This window comes from Myodes glareolus, chromosome X (genome assembly GCF_982192425.1).
Source record: "Myodes glareolus chromosome X, mMyoGla1.1, whole genome shotgun sequence".
Lineage (NCBI taxonomy): Eukaryota > Metazoa > Chordata > Mammalia > Rodentia > Cricetidae > Myodes > Myodes glareolus.
In genome coordinates this window covers 36,729,156-36,746,218 of record NC_142053.1, presented here as the reverse complement: position 1 = coordinate 36,746,218, position 17,063 = coordinate 36,729,156, and positions in this window count along the sequence as shown.

Below are 17,063 nucleotides of genomic sequence, written 5' to 3'. Positions count from 1 at the left end.
AGAAGCAGAAGAAGCACTCCCAAAGTCTCTATGAAGCCAGTATTACTCTACTGCAAAATGACAAATATAAACCTAATTAATCTTATCAATAAAAACCAGGAGTCAGATATCGAGGTAAAAACCTGGAAAATCAACGAACCAGGAGGAGCTGCAACTGGCTTCCATTCTCTCTCTCTTTCCTCAGTCAGAAAGACTGCGATCATGTATATGCCACACCTCCCTAGTTTGGGAATTAAAAGTAAGAGAATCTCACTTCCCAGCTTCTGTAATTAACTGGTGGTTAGTTCCATACTCTGATCTCCATGCAAGTTTCATTTGTAAGAACACAAAAAAAACACACAAAATACTTGCCCATAAGTCTAATAAATATTGATACAAAAATTCTCAAAAAAGCTAAAAAGGAATTCCTTAATATATGAAAAATAGAATTCATGATGATCAAGTTGGATTTATTCCAGAGATGTGGGGGATTCTTTAATATAAATAAGTCAATAGATATATTAAAAAGTAAATAGTTTTAAAGACCAAAATACATAGTCATCCAATATATTCAGGAACAGTCTTTGACCTTGAATTTCTATGTTGAAAGAATGTTGGATTTTGTGTAATGTCCTTTCTGCATACACCAGGTATATCATGTGTAGATGATATAAGCCATTCTCCAATATGCAGTCTTGATATCTTTGTGAGCTATTACATGACTATAGTTATATGCACTCTTGAATATTTTATTTTGTTCTATTAGTCTAGCTGTCTATTTTTGAGACAGTATTGTTTTGTTTTTATTGACATAGCTCTGTAATATACCTTGAAATATGGTATGCAAACTTTCCATTATTGCTTTCAGCTCCCTATCCAGTATTGTTTCAGCTACCCAGAATCTCATGTTGTTATATATAAATTTTACAATTGTTTTCAACATTTTTGTGAGGAATGTCACGAGAATTTAATTATTGTTAAATTAAATCTAAAAATTGCGTTCAGTGTAATGTTCATTTTTACAAAACTGATTTTTTTTCCAATTCATAATCTTGGGAAGTCATTATGTATTCTAGAGGCTTCTTCATTCTCTTAATTCAGAGATTTAAAGTCTGGTTAGTTTGGTTTTGAAACTTGTGCATGGAAGCTTCTTTTATAATCTCCTTCTCAGTATGTTTATTATATGGAAAAAACACAGATTTTTGTTAAATTATGGCCTATGGCTTGCTACTTTGCTCAAAGTTTTGATCATTTCTAGATATATTCTTATAAAAACATAGGATCACTTATGTATTAAATCATGTCTTCTCCAAATAAGGAAATTGGACTTCTTTTTCTATTTGTATCACTGTAATTTACTTATTTTGTCTTATTTCCCTGCTAGTATTTGAAGCAAAATTTGAAGGAGTGGGGGTTTTTAATGGGATTGCTTTCCTTTTTTTCTATTAATATGATGTCAAATTTGAGATTTTTACATACTGCCTTTGTTATTTAGAAATATGTTTCCTGCAATGCTCTTGAGCATATTTCCACATGACTGTACATCTTACTACAGAGATGTTCATCCATGTTTATTGCAGGTTTAACCATAATACCAGGAAAGAGAAACAACATACATATCAGCTAATGAATATATAATGAAAATGTGATGCATGTACACAATGTAGTATTATTTAACAATAAAAGAAAATAAAATTTAGGGATTCTCGGGTAAATAGTTGAATCTGGAAATGTTATGCGGGAGTCACCTCTATATGCTGTGAATACCATTGGTTAATAAAAAAGCTGTTTTGGGCCTGTGATAGGAGAGAATAGAGCTAGGTGAGGAAAACTAAACTGAATGCTGGAAGAAAGAAGGCAGAGTCAGTGAGAAGGCATGTAACCCTACAAGAGTCAGATGCCAGATGAAATCTTGCCAGTAAGCCATAGCCATGTGTCGATGCAAAAATATATAGAAATGGGTTAACCAAAGATATAAGAGCTAGCTACCAATATGCTTAAGTGACTGGCCAAGCAGTGATTTAAATAATATAATTTCTGAGTAATTATTTCTGGTCTGGGTTGAATAATAGATAATTATATTATAGTTTTCCTTAGTTATAATAAAAGATAAAGTAGATATAAATTGTAACTTTGATACCTGTTTTGTTATTTGTAATTTTACTATTTTAAACTTAAAACCTTTCTTTTTATTTAGTCAGAAAAGGGGAGGTGATTCCCTTTGTATGCTGCAATACCATTGTTTAATAAAGAAGTTGTTTGGGGCTTTTGATAAGGTAGAATAAAACAAGGTGGGGAAAACTAAACTGAATGCTGGAAGAAAGAAGGCAGAGACAGTGAGAAGCCATGAAGCTCTGCAGGAGACAGACCCTGAAGGGAACATTGCTGGCAAGCCACATCCACTTGGAAATACTCAGATGAATAGAAATGGGTTAACGAAAGATAATAAGAGCTCAGTAGCAATATGCTAAGTGATTGATCAAGCAGTGATTTAAATAATATAGTTTTTGAGTGATTATTTCTGGTCTATTCAGTCAGGAACTAGCAAGTAGCTGCCTATAACAGAAATGATAAATGTGAGCAAATTAGCACTTATCCATAAAGGAAATGCCACATATTTTCCTTCTAACATGAATGCTAACTTTGCATATTTTGGTATATATGACTACATTGGAGTATCTGCATATGTGAGCAAACTAAGGGAAATTGGGAGATAATTTCAAATGAGGCAGGATAAAACACAGGTGATATGAAGGTGAAAATTATAATAATAATACACTAAATTTTAAGTGTGGTGAGGGATGATTGGGTGAAGTTTATGAGAGAAATTATTGTAGATTAGCAAAATATACATATTTACATACATAAACAACTTTAAATTGAGTTACTTTAAAGTATTGGTACAATGCTGGTCACAGATACAATAGGCTATAAAACAAAAAGAATAATGCCACATAGTAACATCTTTCAGTTGTTGGTCTGTGCGGTCTCATGAATGTTCCCCCCCCCAGACATTATAAACAATTTACTGTCATTTTCTCATTTACTTTTCAGGACTAAAGAGTAAGACTGTATTGGAGGGAAAAAAACTATATGCTGGAATCAGTGGATAGATATGACAAGTAAAGTAAGAACTGACCTGAAAACATCATCCATACTGATTTTAATTTCATAGCATAAGAAGTTGATAGGCCTACAACTGAAGAAGAATGGTAGCTAACACTCTTAGCTGTAGATATTAAGGATTCCAATAACAAAGATAATACTGGAAAGATATACTGGTTTAATATTTTTTGAAAAACCAATTACTTTCTAATTGGACATAAGGCATCCTAACAAGATAAAATTATCACCCCATACTACTACCTGGGCCAAATTCTACGGTTATCTAAGTCATAAGGGAGAACTTAGAACTATATTTTGCTAATAGATATAGTATTAAAATTACACTTTATGACTAATGGTAGTAGCCATAGGTTAGTTCTTTCTCAGATGTCATCAAACCCCTTCTGTTTGATGTACATGGTGAATAATATGGAGGACCATAACTGGCCAAGATGGAGATAATAAGAGACTAAGATACTTAGCTCCAAATGGGACTTTTATATCAAAGCCTATCCTCTAAAAACTCAGGTGTCATTATAGAAAGATTACTGGAATCAGAAGTAGTAGTCATGTACTATGAGTCAGGGATTTCTGTGCACAACATGGTTGTAATACATGTAAATTCAGAGCAGTGTGACAACTTGCACAAGTCCTAAATAAGTTCAAATCACTCAAACTTCCAGCATGAATGGTGGAAGGGCTCATGAATTCATAGTGGAGGAGCTATTGTTTTTGGATGCCTGCTGGAGGGACAAGAGTTAGTTTTATTCAGGAATAAAACCCTGGAGATGTTACATGTGCTCTAGTTTATGGTAATGCATCATTGCACAAATACATATAGACAACACTCAGTGAAATTAGTATAAAGCAAAGCACATGAAAAATGGAGGATAATAAGTGGGGAGTATGAGATTAATTTGAGGGAAGGAATTAAGTATTATATTTGATCAAAATACACTATATGTGTGTGTGTATGTGTGTGTGAAACACTCAACAATAAAATATTCAGCCAAAAAAGAAACATAATATATATATTCCTTGAATATCAATATTATATTATTAGATAATAAAATCTGATCCTTAATTATCAGAATAATACTATATATGGACATACATTCAATATATCTTAATCAAAACAGAATGAAATTGATTAGGCAACATTAATTATTAACCCCAAAGCAACAATATTCATAGAGTAAAAATTTAATAAGCTTACTACATACCTACATTTCTTTCCTAACTTTGAAAGATTGTTATGGTAATTCCTTCCATTTTCTGAATTGAAAGCAGCCAAAAGAGGTAAATGATGCATTTAAATTTGGACATTTTATTACTAACATAATTTGTAATCTTTTCAAATTTATTTATTTATGTATTCTCAGTGTTGCTGTCTCTGTCTCTCTCTGACTCTCTGTACCTATGTTCTCTGCCTCTTTCTGTCTTTTTCTTCCTATCTCTGTATGTTTGCATTTGTGTATGTGTATCTGTTGTGTATTCATGTGTGTGGTACAGCATGAATATGTAAGTCAGAGGAAACTTTTAGGATTCAATTTTTTACTTCCACCAAGTGGGTCCTGGGAATCAACCTCAGGTTACTCAGGTTTGACAGCAAGCCCCTTTAACTTTTGTGAAATCTGATGGGCCCTATAAAATAATGTTTTACAAAATAATTGTTTTTCTGACATTCAAACTTAAGCTGTTTGAATTTAAGCATTGTAGGAGTTGAATAAATGTATTGATTTAATAAATCTTAAAAGTCTTTCAACTCTTTAGATGCCACAGTATTATTTTTGTTCTCGTTTCTGCTATTGTCATTTTTGTATTTTCTTACTCTCCTCTTCTTCTGCCTCTAGCTTCTTCTCCATATCATTTCTCTTCTCTATATTCTACTCATTCTTCTTCATACTACAATACTACTATTTTCAGTAACCTATTTTATATTAGATTGGACTTTAAATCAGTAACTTGACACAAGTTTATATTTCCAAAGATACAGAGCTATATAGACATAAAAATGTGTCAAAAAGTAGCAAGTTAAATACAGGCTTTTAAAATAAAAAAGAGAAAACACCATTTATCTGTCTTTATATTACTATAGAACCATGCAATGGTACTATACTTACTTTCCTGGCCAATATACCACTCCTCTCTTTATAAAATTCTAATGTGTCATTTGTTAACATCTGTTGCTTACAAACTATCTTCTTCCAGATGCTAATTATATTTTTGGATTTACTTTGCATTTTAGATTAATTGGTTCTGCTTTAATTTGAAGTGGTGTAGTTTAGAATATGATATCAGTTTCAATCTTTTTTTGAAGACTGAATAAAAAAACACATAAAGAAATGCCTGTCTAAAAACAAGGCTTTAGATGCCATGATACTTTATATAAACTTGGCTTTATATATCTAGGTAAAATAGTAAATTTAGACTATTCAAAATGTGAAAGTATAATGAGTTAAGACAGTTAAAGTTTCTCTATCATCTTCATCATTATATTTGTCTTTGTCCCCCCTCTCTCATACACACTAATTTTTGTCTCAAAAATTTCACATAGAATGCAATTATAAAAAGAATTGATTATATTTGAAATAATCATAGAATGTTGAAAATTAAGTACACATCCTTGGTACATAGGAATCATGATGAAATCTTGATGAAAAGTAAATGTAAAGAGAAATTTAGAAGCAACATATTAACAATATTCCAGCTTATATCTTTGATGTAATATATAGTATTTTTACTCAGAATCTACATAAATATCAAAAAAATAATGAAATGTAAAAAGATATTCAGTGATCATATTGGTAGGAAATTGAATGTTGATGAATATACACACATATACAATGTCTTTTGTTTTAAAACGATTTAAAAACTTAATTCATTTTTTAAAATTTATTTATTAATTAAAAATTTTCACCTCTTACTGAATCCACAACACTCCCACACCTCCTTCTCCCATTTAACAATGTAATTTCATATTTATTATAGTTACATTCATATACATATGTGTATATGCATATATGTGTGCTTGCACACACACATGTATATACACACATTCATCTGACTCTACTAAGTATTGCTTATATGTACATATGCCCTGGCTTCACAACTTTTGACTGAATACTCCTCTAGGGAATTAATTGCTGAAGTAAACATATTCTTACTCTCTTATCAGCCATTGACTGTACATAGTTAAGGGCACTTTTACTGACTTATATAATCGTATTAGGAGTTATGTATAGCAATAAAAACAAAATTTCACAGTGGAGAACTATATTTAGATCAAGTACAAAGAACAGAATTAACACAGTTTAGGTTACAAACAAAATGATTCCGAATGACCTGTACTGGAATCGTGGGATGTGACTGAAAGTTTTACTGGATCTGATTCTATGTGCAAAACCATGACAAAATTGGGAATACAACTTGAGTTAGTTATTTACCTATTTATTGTGTATCCACATGGCCTATCCAAGAAAAAGTAAGGATGGAAACTAAGATAAAATCAGAGATAATGTTGACCATGTAGCGTTGATTCATTTTGGCAGTGTTAATAATAAACATCATTATGACTTTCAATAATTTATAACACTTTGAATTCTTGTGTAAAATAAAATCAATAATACTACATCAGATTTTAGTAAAACACAAATGTGGTAATGTGTATTAAACCATTTTCTAGACTATGAATTTCTGGGGTCTTTCCTAGTCTATGTTGTATTGTTTATTAATGAGACTCTTGATTAGTCCCAAAGAAAGCAGTCTAAATTTGGAAAAATAAGATGTAGTCTCACTGCCATTGTTCTTCATTTCACTTATTTATAATATTTCTAATATTTTTTATGTTTCAATATTCTATACTTGCTGCATTACTTCTGGAAAAGTATTATATATTAACCATTTTAAATTATAAACTTTGCAATCAACTTTAGTGTTAGTGATTGCTTCATGATTTTGTAGTTTAATAGTTGCTTTCATGATGAATTTTCATTCTTCTAGAGTTTTAGTTTTATCACCATTTCATTTAAAAAGCTTAAAATACATTTTTAGAAACACTGGTTGATTTAATGAGAATTAAAGTCCTAGTAGACATGTGTTCATATTTTGGAATTATGTGTATGAAAATCTTGAAAACAGAATCATTTTCTATTAGTACTTAACTGCAGTGTTACTCTTGGAGTAGTTGATTAACTCTTCATTGAAATTAATTTTAACATACGGTCTTCAGTATTCTTCACATTTTTGAGAAATAAGTGCAATGAAACATGCTAACAGGTAAATAATATAAACCAACAGATTAGTATCTATTAATGACTTGTATTTTAATGTGTTTATTGTAAAATGGTCATGAAAATAACATTTGAAAACTTTAGTATAAAAATGTGATTTTAACTAGTTGGATAGATATCTTCAAAAATACTGTTATGTGTGTATTTAGTCATTTTCATATTTATTTTGTATATATAGGTGGATGAGTGTGGGCATTAAGTTGCATATTTTGTGGGAATGCTTGTTACCTCTGGGAACTTAAGAATCAAGGTCAGCCTCGGATGATGTGTCTCAGAAGTTATATACTTTATTTTTTGTTCTTTCTGGGTTTATTTTTGAGACAGGGTTTCTATTTGTCATGAAATTTTTCAGGTAGGTTCGGCTAGTTGTCCAGGGAATCGCAAGTGTTCATATGTCTCTACATCCCTATTACTGAGATTACATACATCAACCACCATGTATGAATTGAATTGTCTTATTTACATAGGTTCAAATAATCAGAATCAAGTCAATGCAGTTGTACATAATGAACTCAACTGATTGAACTGTCTCGATAAGTGCTATTTCACATTTCACATTTTTCCTATTTTTCTGGTATTGAAAACATATTTTTCATACAACATATTTGTATGAAATATGAAAAAAGATAAAACATATTTTTCATACAATTCTGATTATCGTTTCCCATTCCAAATCTATTTTGAAATCATCCACACCTCCCATGCCATATGAAATAATATTTTTTCTCTCTGGGATTAGGAAACATACAAACTCCTAAAGATTAATAGTATTATTAGATGAAATAAAAAGAAACAATAAGAAATATAACAAAGCAAACATAAGAAAAATATTCCCAAAAATTCCAACAAGAAACACTTATAGATATGAAGACACACATGGCATTCCTATGAAAACGCTAAACCAGATGCCATAATAAATAAATTGGTTCACTTATGTTTAGAAGCTGTTGTTTCCTTGGTGTCCTCTATCCCCTCTGGGTCTTCCACAGGGCTCTCTTAGCCCTGTTGTGTATTATTTGGTGGAGATATCTCTTTTAGGCATATATGTTCTAAGATCTCTAACTTTCTGTACATTGTCTGGCTGTGGGTCTCTGTATTCATTAACTTCTACTGCAGGAAGAAGTTTCTTTGATGATACCTGAGCAAGACAATTATCTATGTGCATAGCAGAATTTTCTTAGGAGTTATCTTATTGCTACCTTCCATTAGTAGAGAAGTAGTATTTTTTTTTCAAATTGTTCTCTGGAATATCTACTCTCAACTTCTTGGTTTCACAAACAGTGTCTGGGATGGGTTACAGTCATGGAGAAGATCTTAAATATAATAAGATATTGATTGTTAGTTCCCACAACCTTTATGTCATTATTGAATAGCACGTATTGTAGACAGGAATATAAATAAGTATAAAAGGTATATTGTCTTTTTTTATAAAAGAGCATCTTTTCCTACTTCAAAAACATTTTAAAGTTCATATCCTATCATTTTACAAATTTCACAATACATTAAAATATAATAAATTTGACTTCAAATCCATACTTGATATGACTCATGAAAGGAAGAACATGACATCTGAGAGAGAATAATCACAGAAAAATTTTAAGCAATCATTGGAGCATGAAGGAAAAACTGGAAAAATAGCATCCAATTTTAGTTTTTCTGTAATGCTTCCCTCTGCAATTTTGTACATTATCTATATCAAGTATAGAAATAGAGGTTAAATTATATAAGTAAGTTCATTGTATCTCCTCAAATTGATTATGAGTTGAGATCTTAGAAATTTTGATATATGTAACACATTATCTAATTGATAATTTTATTAAATTAATAAGTAAAGTGATAACAGTGGAAATAATAATCATTCACTTATTAATTTGTATGAGTCATGATGTAGGGTTTGTCTTACATTCATTAGTTCCATGAATCATTGCACTTATTTCTTCAGCACTCAGAAATAACACATGATGCTGCTTTTATTCTTATTTGAGTTCTGAGTTATAAAGATAATTAAATAATACTTGCAGTATTAATTGATACATTAACGATCATATAGCTAGAACACATTAGTTTATGTGATTCAAAACAAATTTAAAATTGCAATTTTTGACAACTGTCACTATTATAAAGATAGAGCTCTAAACTATAAACCATAATGTTATTGAATGAGGTAGGACAGAGTTTTGTCTATCTAATCCAGTCTTATTTTCTCCTAAGAATACTGAACTAATTCACTGCTAATGCATGTGATATGAACTGAAAATAAATAAGTATAAATACTGAATAATGACTAAAATGTCTTTAAAATTTAATATTCTTAGATTATAATTCACTGACACTTTAATTCAGCCTGTCATCACTACACATTTGGTATTATTACTGTATTGTTAGTAACACAGATTCTATTAACATTTTATTTAGAATAATAAAATATTTGATTCCTCGTTCAAAATTACATATTTACTAAGGTTGGCAGAAAATTTTGTATTCTCATCCTTAAATCTATGTAACAGTTCCTCCAACAGAAACTGTTTTACCAGTTTAATAATTGAATTAAAATATACGATATTTCTATAGTTCTTAAATTTCAACAACTAAGCAGTACTTTTTTGCAATAATGGAGAGTGACTTTAGTGATTCTTACATGATATAAAATAAATATATCACTGAGATGTATTCTATACTTTATACAAGTAAACTTACTATAAAATGATTTATTTAACATTTAGAATGCTTACACAATTTGTACATTATTAATCATGAATCTATAATAAATGTCTACTTAATCATGTAGTGTGTCAATATGCAAGTAGCCAAAGTATTGATTATTCCATTTTTCCAAAGAAAACAGTAAGTCAACTTAATTGGGGAGGTCTAATTTTTTCTTATATTATACAATGAAGTAAGTTCTGCAGACATCTGTGATGGGCACCTTGTAATTAATTTCAGTAATCTAATAAATCTAATAATTAAAAAAATATTCTCCCACTCTTATCATTCATTTGTTGTCTGGAGTTCTTTGTGTAGGGTTTAGGGTTTATCCACCACAGGAGTTTGTCATAATTTTCAACATTGTCAAAGAACAAGTTCTTTGTTTTACTGTCTATATTATTCATCTAGCTTCTATGTCAGTTAATTTTATCTTAATTTATTATTTCTTGCCACATATTGTTTGAGTATAGCTTCTTTTTCTTCTAGAGCTTTGAAGTGAATCATTGGCTTATTTATTATCCCATTGATGTTTCATTTTAAGTAACATTTATCAATTCTTTCAAAATTTTATACAGTGTATGTTGGTCATATATACCCAAACACCTTCTATATCTACCTTCCACACTCTCACCTTAGTACCCACCCAACTCTGGGTTTCTTTTTTTTTGTTTTTAAACCCAGTAGTTTCACTTGTGTTACACAAACTTTCTTGAGTGTTGGGCCTTCTCTGAAATATGATTAATATACCAGGAGTCACACCTCTAAAGGAAGCTGACTTTCTCTTTCCAGGTAGCTAATGATGCTTGGTATGGGTTTCATCTTTAGTAGCAGTACTTAAATCCAATGATAAAAAGTTGTTTATCCCAGTGCTGTAAACCCATGTAAGTGGAAAAGTTTTTCCAAGCAAGTTGTTATATTATATCTCTCAGGGTTCACAACTGGGTAAGATTGATGCTTACTATTTCTTTTTGATAGTATCCATTGCTGGTTCAGAGGATGTAAAGAATAGGTAAGGTATGAAATGAGCCCGACATATTAGATGGGAAAACCTTGCAGCCTGACTGACTAGCAGTCGGAGTGCTTCTTTATTTATACAGTATTCAGTAAGTAGAAACAGATTCATGTTGTTCCAAAATATAGATCATAAAATTTTTGGTTTTGTGCATGTGTTTAATTACCTCTTGCATATCTAATAATCATCATTAATAAACAGTTACAGAACATAGTTATCTTTTACAATCATTTTCCTTCAAGTTCTGACATCACTGATAAACAGAGTTATCTTTTATAATCATTCTTACTCATTAACCCAATGTTGAAGAATCTAGAAGCACATGACAACCTGTTCTCAGGCTAACTACTTTTGTGGCTATAAGGAAACAATACCAAAGTAAAATCTCCAAGCCAGTTCAGGCAGGTTATCATGTATTAAGAAGTATATTACTAACTCTCAATTGTCAGAAAATTCCTCAGGCCCAAACTGCTCCAGTTATTATTGATATTATGGCATAATACAAGCTTTATATTTTATGTCATTATAGAATTTGTCTATATATCTAATCCTGGCATGCTATTTCTCTTTGACCATATGACACCATAGTGACTCTGCATGTGCTAACTTTTCTAAGAAATGGAGGTCCTGATGTCTCATACTTTTATCATCTTCCTATATCATTCTTTGCCCCAAAATAGTCTCTGTATAGGGAAGAGGTAACTTCATTTAATCTTTCTTCTTTGCTATATATGACACATAAATGCCTGATTGTATAGTGGTAAGAGTCCTGCAAGATGATCTGTGATCAACTCCTTTAGCCCACGAAATTTCATTGACCTTCTTAAGTTTACTTTGTTTTATATTTAATAGTTCACATAGGCTAAGTGAGTAGTCTTCAGTGATTGCAGAAATATAATATTTTAGGTGCAGATTACTTTTGCCTTGTATTAGTTTTTTTTCCTCACACAATATAACCTGATTATACTTTTCCTTACTTCTGTTCCTCCCAGTTTCTCCCCACATCTCCTCCCATTTGTGTGTACCCCTCACTGTCTCTCAGAAAATAAACAGGCTTCTAGGCAATAATAAAAAAGAAAAGAAAAATGCATCAAAATAAGACAAAGTAGATATTATAATTTATCTTATGATCTTGTTACCTTCTAGACTTTTTGAATAGTCATTTATTTTCCATCTCTTTATGTGACCTAATACATATACAACTGTTAAACAAGCTATATACTCTTGGAATGAAAAAAATCCTTATCTTTGAATAATCAGAACCTAAGAACACAATCACTATGATTCAAGGCATAAAGCACAGATTTTCTAGCTTTTCTATAACTTCTCTACATGATATACCCTAGTATACCACTGTGTTTGATATGTATTGCTTTAGAACTTTCTTTGTTTTTCCATTTATAAAAATTCATTAAATTGCTACCTTATTGAAAGATGGAATTTGGAGTTAACAAATTTTGTGATCCTGAGCCAGTCCATTAATATTTGGCTCCAGAATAAACTATATCTTAAGTTTGAAGTGAGATATGTGGGTTATTCCCCTTCTTACGTTACAAATATAAACCTTGACATACTGAAATTGCTAGAGGAAAACATAAGAAAGCACTTCAACAAATAAACATAGTTAAGAACATTTTCAAACAGAATTCCAATATAGCACAGGGAAATGATCAAATAATTAACATATCACATTATATGAAATGAAAATCATCTCTACTAAACAAAAAAGTATCAGCAGAGTCAGAAAGGAAGTTAATACCTCTTCATTTGAAAAACTGCAAAAAGAACAAAAGCACACAGTAATTGTCAGTCAATAAATGGGCTAATGAAACATTTATTGAATGAACAGGTCACTCCAAAAAAGAAACAAAATGGTAAATAAATATATTATGTGTCCAAAATCATAAAAGTGAATACAAGTTGAAATTACTGTTAGATTCTATATTATAAGAAGTTGGAATTGTTTCTTTAATCAAGAAAACAAAGAACAGGCGGAGCTCTCCCGAATCCCGTCCCAGCCTTTATCCAGGTACACCTTCCTCTCTTCCCCCCCTCCCCTCTGGAGCCACAAGATCTCCCCAGAGCTGCTCCCTTGCACGCTGGGCCTGGGCTGTGGGCTCAGTCTGGCAGGGGCAGTTCCCGTGCTTTGAGAACCTGACTGACGACAGGCAAGCCCTGTCTCTGCTCAATCACATTCCTGACCAGCAAAAGAGAGTGAACTTCTAGCAGTCTTCCATTGGAGGAGGAGTGAGTTTTCTCCTGGCCCAAGGGCTTCGGCTAGGAAGAATTCAGTCTTTCCCCGCCTCCCTTGACTTTCTGGTCACCCTGCAGTGGCGGCTCCTCCCTGCAGAGCTCTCCTGTCCCAGCCTTTATTCAGGCACACCTTCCTCTCTTCCCCCCTTCCCTCTGGGGCCACAAGATCTCCCCAGAGCAACTCCCTTGCTTGCTGGGTCTGGGTTGTGAGTGCAACCCGGCAGGAGGGAGTGCCTGTGTTTCAATAGACTGCCTGAGGAAAGGTAGGCCTTCTGTCAGTGAAGTCCCTGCCCAACAAGGGAACCTGACCTGGTACTAGAAGATCCAGTAGAGAGCATTTGAAGGAAGAGTTGGGCAGACGCCAAGGCAAGAACTCCTCCAACAATCTAAAAAACAACATGAAAACACCAGAACCCAATGACCCTACAATAGAAGGACTTGAAACTCTTAATTCAGAAGAAGCGGGAAAAAAACGCCATTATGAAAGCAATAGAGTCCCTTAAACAGAATATGAATAACTCCCTTAAAGAACTGGATGAGAAGTATAACAATAAGATTGAAGAAATGAGTAAAGAAATGGATGAAAAAAATAACAAAAAGATCGAAGAAATGAGTAAATCCATGAATGATACATTGGGAAACCAAGAAAAAACAATCAAACAGGTAATGGAAACAGTTCAAGAATTGAAAACTGAAATGGAGTCAATGAAGAAAACACAAAACGAGGGCCGGCTGGATATGGAAAATCTAGGTAAACAAACAGAGACTACAGAATCAAGCATAACCAATAGGATACAAGAGATGGAAGAATGAATCTCAGAGTCTGAAGATACCATAGAGAAAAGAAATGCTCTGATCAAAGAAAACAGCAAATCCAACAAATTCTCATCACAAAACATTCAAGAAATCTGGGACACAATAAAAAAAACCAAATCTAAGAATAATAGGGATTAAAGAAGGAGAAGAACTACAGATCAAAGGACCAGAAAATATATTCAACAAAATTATAGAAGAAAACTTTCCCAATCTAAAGAATGATATTCCTATGAAGGTTCAAGAAGCATACAGACAAGAGTCCCAGATCCTTCATCTGGCGAAGGACGGCTATGCAGTCGGAGGCCCACATTGGAGCAACGGATTGAGCCCCCCAGGTCCAGAGGGGGAGCGGAAGGAGGAGGAACATGAAAGACGAAATCAGTACTGCGAGGGATGCTATCACCCACTGATACAAGGGAACGGATCTGATAAGAATTTACCAGGGCCAGTCGGACTGGGACTGAACGAGGACGTGATCTAGCCAGATTCTCGGAATTTGGCCGGATTCTCTGACTGTGGCTGGCCCGGGGTCTTTCTGAAAAGCCATTGACTATGACACTGGGACCTGTTTCCTCTGCATATGCTGGATTTTGGGGATCCAGTCTGTTTGGACGCTCGCCTTCCTGGACCTGGAGGGAGGGGGAGGGAGCTGGAGCTTCCCACAGGGCAGGAAACCCTGACTGCCCTAGGGGACGGAGGGGAAGGAGGAGGGTAGTGGGGGGAGTGGGAGGGTGTTGGGAGGGGGGAGCGGAAATGGAAACTTTTATAATTTAATAAAATTTACTAAAAAAAAAAAAAAAGAAGCATACAGAACACCGAATAGGCGTGATCCAAAAAAAAAAAATCCCCTCACCATATAATAATCAAGACACAAAACATACAGATTAAAGAATGAATATTAAGAGCTGCAAAGGAAAAAGGTCAAGTAACTTATGAAGGTAAACCTATAAGACTTACACCGGACTTCTCTATGGAAACCATGAAAGCCAGAAGGTACTGGATAGAGGTACTGCAGAAACTAAGAGACCATGGATGCAAGCCCATACTACTTTACCCAGCCAAGCTATCATTCACTATCAATGGAGAAAACAAAATATTCCAGGATAAGAACAAATTTAAACAATTCGCAGCCACAAACCCAGCCTTACAGAAAGTAATAGAAGGAAAATCGCAACCCAAGGAATCCAACATTGCCAGCACTGCTTACAATAACTCAGACATCTAGAAACCCTTCACGAGCTTAACTCAAAGAAGGAACACATACAAACTCTATTAATCAAACAAACAAAAAATAACAATAACCGGAGTCAACAACCACTGGTCATTAATATCACTTAATATTAATGGACTCAATTCACCTATAAAAAGGCACAGACTAAGAGACTGGATACGAAAACAGGATCCAACATTCTGCTGTTTACAAGAAACACACCTCAAACACAAAGACAGACACCTACTCAGAGTAAAGGGTTGGGAAAAGGTTTTCCAAGCAAATGGACCTAAGAAACAAGCGGGTGTGGCCATTCTAACCTTCAACAAAACCAACTTCAAACTAAAATCAATCAGAAGAGATGGAGATGGATATTTTATACTCATAACAGGAACAATTCATCAGGAGGAAGTCTCTATCCTGAATATCTATGCCCCTAATACAAAGTCTCCTACTTATGTAAAAGAAACACTTCTAGAACTCAAGGCACTCATCAAACCACACACACTAATAGTAGGAGACTTCAACACTCCTCTCTCACCAATGGACAGGTCAATCAGACAGAAACCTAACAGAGACATAAGAGAATTATTGGAGGTATTGAATCAAATGGACTTAACAGACATCTATAGAACATTCCACCAAAATAGGAAAGAATATACCTTCTTCTCTGCAGCTCATGGAACCTTCTCGAAAATTGACCACATACTGGGTAACAAAGCAAACTTCCACAGATACAAAAAAAATATTAGTAACCACCTGTGTCTTGTCAGACCACCATGGATTAAAGTTAGAATTCAACAACAGTGCTACCCCGAGGAAGCCAACAAATTCATGGAAGTTGAACAGTCAACTACTGAATCACCCCTGGGTCAAGGAAGAAATAAAGAAAGAAATTAAAGTCTTCCTTGAATTTAATGAAAATAAAGACACAACATACTCAAACCTATGGGACACTATGAAAGCAGTGCTAAGAGGAAAGTTCATAGCACTAAGTGCCCAATTAAAGAAAACGGAGAAAGCACACATTGGAGACTTAACAGCACACTTGAAAGCTCTAGAAAAAAAAGAAGCTGATTCACCCAGGAGGAGTAGAAGACTGGAAATAATCAAACTGAGGGCTGAAATCAACAAAATAGAAACACAAAAAACAATCCAAAGAATCAATGAATCAAAAAGCTGGTTCTTGGAGAAAATCAACAAGATCGACAAGCCCCTATCCAAATTAATCAAACGGCAGAGAGAAAACATGCAAATTAATAAGATCAGAAATGAAAAGGGGGACATAACCACAGACACAGAGGAAATTCAGCGAATCATTAGATCTTACTACGAAAATTTATATGCCACAAAGTTGGAAAATGTACAAGAAATGAACATTTTTTTAGATAAGTACCATATACCAAAGTTGAACCAAGACCAGGTGAACAATCTAAATAGACCCGTCAGTCGTGAAGAATTAGAAGCTGTTATTAAAAATCTCCCTACTAAAAAAAGCCCAGTACCAGGTGGTTTCAATGCAGAATTCTACCAGAACTTTCAGGAAGAACTAATACCTATACTCCTTAATGTATTTCACAATATAGAAACGGAAGAATCATTGCCAAACTCTTTTTATGAAGCTACAGTTACCCTGATACCAAAACCACACAAAGACACAACCAGGAAAGAGAATTACAGACCAATATCA